At 36.0% G+C, this 6,221-nt stretch overlaps 2 pseudogenes; one reads left to right on the forward strand and one right to left on the reverse strand.

The window, feature by feature from the left end:
* Positions 1-2,290: 2,290 nt before the first annotated feature.
* LOC149178991 (histone-lysine N-methyltransferase, H3 lysine-9 specific SUVH6 pseudogene) lies at positions 2,291-3,386 on the forward strand (annotated as a pseudogene).
* Positions 3,387-4,648: 1,262 nt separating this feature from the next.
* Positions 4,649-5,607, reverse strand: LOC149178992 (histone-lysine N-methyltransferase, H3 lysine-9 specific SUVH6 pseudogene; annotated as a pseudogene).
* Between the last annotated feature and the right edge of the window lie 614 nt (positions 5,608-6,221).

The raw sequence follows: 6,221 nt of genomic DNA on the forward strand, positions 1-6,221 counted from the left end.
TTATAAACACGATTTGTTACAATACTATGGGTTGGTTTGATCAATTCAACTAGGTAGAAAACCATAACTCATTTCAAAATGAAAATATTATATAAATATTTTATTTTAATTTTATTTTACAACATTTTCCAAATTAATGCTAAAAGAAAAAGGCTACTAAGAGATGTTATTGTGGTGTAAATGCTTGTAAACATTTACATTTGCGGTCAATTGAAAAATAATGAAATTTTAAAAGTAACTCCCACTAGAAATGCTCACAAAAATAAAAAATAAAATTAAAAGAATACTAATAATAATTATCAATAAAAAATAAAAATAAAAATAAAATCAAGTATAAAATATAAAATTAATAAATATATTTATAATTGCCCACTAGCATAGAATAGATGGTAATGGGGTGAAAGGCTAGTGTAGCCAAGGCCGGTGGGAGTTGCACTTTCTAAAGGCAAAGGTCAAACATGTAGGTATCATTTCACACAAAATTATAATTATAATTAATAATAAAAGGAGCTTAGATTTATCTGTAGGTATCATTCCACACAAAATTATAAATTATAATTAATAATAAAACCAACTTAGATTTATCTTAACTAGATAAGGTTACAAAATTATAATTATAATTAACTATCAAAGCAACTTAGATTTATCTTAACTGAGGATTTACCAAGCCTATGGAGGGATCAAATCTCTTGAGATGCAAAACTTCTTTTAGAGTGAAAAGAGACACTTGGTAGATCTAGAGTTAAGCTATTTTAGAGTGAAAAGAGAGACTTCCTAGATCTAAAATTAAGATGGAACTAGATTTGACAATATATATAATAGATGAAATTAAATTTTTACGAGTATTTTTTTAGTTAATTTTAACTCTAATAAAAGATTTAAAAAATGACTTTAAATTGTTTAATTTATAAATTTTATTAATAAATATGTTATATTCCTAAGCCATAAGTATAAAAAAACCATATACAATAAAGCTAAACAACCTAATTGAATTTATTAAACGGGAAACAATGGTCACAAACACACTTAAATAACGTAACTTAATTGGAAACTAAACTGACCACGTAACTTGAATAACGTAACTTAATTGGAAACGAAATTGACGGACTATTAATTTAAAAAATTGACTTTAAATTGTTTAATCTATAAATTTTATTAATAAATATGTTATATTCCTAACCCATAAGTATAAAAAAACCATATACAATAAAGCTAAACAACCTAATTGAATTTATTAAACGGGAAACAATGGTCACAAACACACTTAAATAACTAACTTAATTGGAAACTAAACTGACCACGTAACTTGAATAACGTAACTTAATTGGAAACTAAACTGACCGACTATTAATTTAAAAAATTGACTTTAAATTGTTTAATCTATAAATTTTATTAATAAATATGTTATATTCCTAAGCTATAAGTATAAAAAAACCATATACAATAAAGCTAAACAACCTAATTGAATTTATTAAACGGGAAACAATGTTCACAAACACACTTAAATAATGTAACTTAATTGGAAACTAAACTGACCACGTAACTTAATTAGAAACTAAACTGACCGACTATTAATTAAAAACCTAATATTCCAACCTAATAAGACCCAAAACACAATAACTTAATTGAAGAAAACCCGAAACACAATAACTTAATTGAATTTTTTTGAAGCTAGCATAATGGCCACAAATACACCTTTAACTTAAATAACTTTAACTGAATTTCGAACCTTGACCAATCCACTATTAATTAGAAATGGAACATTAGAACCCTAACATGCCCCATATTGATTAATGAGGACGTCGACCATACGACATGGACTTGAAAGAATCCACGTATTAAATCCCAAGCTCAAAGTGCCAATCGTGGTCAATTTGGTGCTAATCCACACGACGCAGCGTGTTAGCCTCGGCGGGGTCTGCAACTGTACAAGTCTTTGATCTAGCCAGCGTCCTCTACATTGTTGAGTTGAAGCTCAAGAGAAGAGAAAGTGCAGCAAGATCTGCGATACGGAGTAAGTTTATCACTCACTTTTTCTTTCTTTTAGATTTATCAAAAGGCTAGATCAGTAAAATCATAAGTTTTGTCACAACATCATAAGTTTTGGTGATATTTTCAACTGTACGAGCTGTAACATCTCCACACGACGCAACGTGTAATAATTGACAAGGACGACAACAACGGTTCAGAGAAAAGTAACCTTATTCCTAAGCTTCAGAAGCCAATCAAACCATCTGCAGTCAGGGATTTTCCTCCTGGCCGTGGGAGGTATGCATCTCCTGTTCCACCTATGAAACCATCTGCAGTCAGGGATTTTCCTCCTGGCTGTGGGAGATATGCATCTCCTGTTCCACCTATGAAACCATCTGCAGTCAGGGATTTTCCTCCTGGCTGTGGGAGGTATGCATCTCCTGTTCCACCTATGAAACCATCTGCAGTCAGGGAATTTCCTCCTGGCTGTGGGAGGTATGCAACTCCTGTTCCACCTATGAGTGTCAAGGTACGACCTAAAATAGAGAAGGCTAATCAGGTGGCCCATATGATCAACAAAAGATATTCTTATAAAGGTATGTCAACCCTAAGCAGCTCTCTTCAAAGAATATCAGAACCGCAGATCCACTCTATCCTTCTAGGCTTGTGACAAACGCCCGAAAGCTTCCCCCATCTAATGCAGTTCCTAAATTTGGAGAGGCCCATACCCGGTCAAAAGTTAAAGAAACTTTGAGATTATTTCAAGTGACTTGCCGGAAATTGTTGCAGAATCATGAAACCCAAGTTCAAGACCGTGCACTAGAAGGTAAATGTTTGCGTGTCGATCTAAAAGCATCCAAAATGTTAAGAGATAATAACCAGTATGTCAATACGGGTAAACAAATTGTGGGAACTGTTCCTGGAGTAGAAGTTGGAGACCAATTTCATTATAGAATTGAGCTCTGCATTGTGGGTCTTCATCGGCAGACACAGGCTGGGATTGATTTCTTGAAACAAGGAAATGTGACACTGGCTACCAGCATCGTGGTATCAGGTGGTTATGAAGATGATATAGACAGTGGGGATGTGTTGATATACACTGGCCATGGTGGAAATAACTACAGTGGGGACAAAAGGCAGATCAAATGCCAGAAACTTGAACGCGGAAACTTGTCTCTTAAGAACAGCATAGACAGGAAGACACCCGTGAGAGTTATCCGTGGATACAAGCAAAAGAATACTGGAATTCATGAAAACAGAAAAGCCACCGTCAATGTAATATATACATATGATGGCCTTATGATGTGCAGAAATACTGGCTTGATAAAGGGGCATCTGGATACTCAGTATTCAAATTCTAGTTAAAAAGACAGCCTGGTCAACCAGAGCTGGGCTTGAAGGTAGTGCAATTTTGAGGCTGGTGCAACCTCTGACTTGGTGGAAGATGGGGATTCACTATTGATGCAGCATAGTGTGGAAAAGTGGGCATATTTGTTAACCATAGTTGTTGTCCTAATCTGTATGCACAAGCTGCTCTTTATGACCATGATGACAGAAGGTTGCCACATATCATGCTCTTTGCTGCTGACAACATTCCTCCTATGAGGGAGTTTTGTTATGAATATAATTACGGTCTGGACCAGGTTTGTGATTCTGATGGTAACATAAAAATCAAACCCTGCTACTGTGGCTCTTCATAATGCATCAGGAGGATGTATTAAGTGACACGAAGTTCTCGTTGCAACATTTGATATACAATTAGGGATTTTTGATGTAATATTTGATATACAATTACGGATTTTTGCTGTAATATTTCATATACAATAACGGATTTTTGCCCAACTACTGAACCATACTCTGCATTCATAATTGTTTTGCTTGTTAAATTTGCTTCAATCAGTTATTCAATTAATCAGCAAATGGCTTTTTCTGATTTCTACAGTCTATGTTTATTTGCTCTTTAACCAATGGTATCTTGAGAATGAAATAGGTGGGCATGGCATTGATTCCTATATATCTGCACCTGTTCCAACACAGTGTATATTCTAAGAATCAATGCCATACCCACCTATTTCATTCTCAAGATACCATTGGTTAAAGAGCAAATAAACATAAACTGTAGAAATCAGAAAAAGCCATTTGCTGATTAATTGAATAACTGATTGAAGCAAATTTAAAAAGCAAAACAACTATGAATGCAGAGTATGGTTCAGTAGGTGGGCAAAAATCCCTTACTGTATATGAAATATTGCAGCAAAAATCCCTAATTGTATATCAAACATTGCAGCAAAAATCCCTAATTGTATATCAAATGTTGCAGCAAAAATCCCTAATTGTATATCAAATGTTGCAACTAGAACTTCGTGTCACTTAATACATCCTCCCGATGCATTGTGAAGAGCCACAGTAGCAGGGTTTGATTTTTATGTTATCATCAGAATCACGAACCTGGTCCAGACCGTAATTATAGTCATAACAAAGCTCCCTCATAGGAGGAATGTTGTCAGCAGCAAAGAGCATGATATGTGGCAATCTTCTGTCATCATGGTGATAAAGAACATCGTGTGCATACAGATTAGGACAACAACAATGATTAACAAATCTGCCCACGTTTCCACACTCTGCTGCATCAATAGTGAATCCCCCATCTTCCACGAAGTCAGAGGTTGCACCAGCCTCAAAATTGCACTGCCTTCAAGCCCAGCTCTGGTTGACCAGGCTGTCTTTTTAACTGGAATTTGAATACTGAGTATCCAGATGCCCCTTTATCAAGCCAGTATTTCTGCACATCATAAAGGCCATCATATGTATATATTACATTGACGGTGGCTTTTCTGTTTTCATGAATTCCAGTATTCTTTTGCTTGTGTCCACGGATAACTCTCACCGGTGTCTTCCTGTCTATGCTGTTCTTAAGAGCCAAGTTTCCGCTTTCAAGTTTCTGGTGTTTGTTCTGCCTTTTGTCCCCACTGTAGTTATTTCCACCATGGCCAGCATATATCAACACATCCCCACGGTCTATATCATCTTCATAACCACCTGATACCACGATGCCGGTAGCCAGTGTCACATTTCCTTGTTTCAAGAAATCAATCCCAGCCTGTGTCTGCCGATGAAGACCCATCGGCAGACCCACAATGCAGAGCTCAATTCTATAATGAAATTGGTCTCCAACTTCTACTCCAGGAACAGTTCCCACAATTTGTTTACCCGTATTGACATACCAGTTATTATCTCTTAACATTTTGGATGCTTTTAGATCGACACGCAAACATTTACCAGCTAGTGCACGTTCTTGAACTTGGGTTTCATGATTCTGCAACAATTTCCGGCAAGTCACTTGAAATAATCTCAAAGTTTCTTTAACTTTTGACCGGGTATGGGATTTTCCAAATTTAGGAACTGCATTAGATGGGGGAAGCTTTGAGGCATTTGTCACAAGCCTAGAAGGATAGAGTGGATCTGCGGTTCTGATATTCTTTGAAGAGAGCTGCTTAGGGGTTGACATACCTTTATAAGAATGTCTTTCTTGATCATATGGGCCACCTGATTAGCTTTCTCTGTTTTAGGTCGTACCTTGACACTCATAGGTGGAACAGGAGTTGCATATCTCCCACAGCGAGGAGGAAAATCCATGACTGCAGATGGTTTCATAGGTGGAATAGGAGATGCATACCTCCCATAGCTAGGAGGAAAATCCCTGACTACAGATGGTTTCATAGGTGGAACAGGAGATGCATATCTCCCACAGCCAGGAAACAAAAGATGGTCATCACCACGCAAAATAGTGTTCTAAGAGGTAGGCCCAAATATCCAATTCTTCATAAACCTTCCTAATGAATATATTAAAGTTAAAAATAAATTATCTAATGCAGAAAGAGAGGTTTAATGTGGTGAAGGATGGTCATAGGCCTTAAAGTATTGTTTAGCTTAGAGGTATGAGCCTTAATTTATGTCTAATTTAGATTCCCATCAATATCGTCAATGAACACAATAAAAAACATATAGAAATATGGACGCCAAACACTATTCATCAAGAACATAAATGTAGCTCAAGAATTAGATAAGAAAAATGAAACAACAATAAACTCATGATGCCCATACCTTGTCCAAAAAGCGGTATTGTAAATGTCTTCCTCCCTGATGCCATGGTATCCCGATCTCAAGTCTATCTTTGGGAACACTTCTTAGTTTCAGAGTTAGGTTAGAGTTAGGTAAAGTGTGTTTCTTTACCGTTGTACATTTTGTAA

Source organism: Pinus tabuliformis, chromosome 4_1 (assembly GCF_031772625.1).
Source record: "Pinus tabuliformis cultivar Carrire ecotype Pingquan chromosome 4_1, CPIR1, whole genome shotgun sequence".
Taxonomy (NCBI): Eukaryota; Viridiplantae; Streptophyta; class Pinopsida; order Pinales; family Pinaceae; genus Pinus; species Pinus tabuliformis.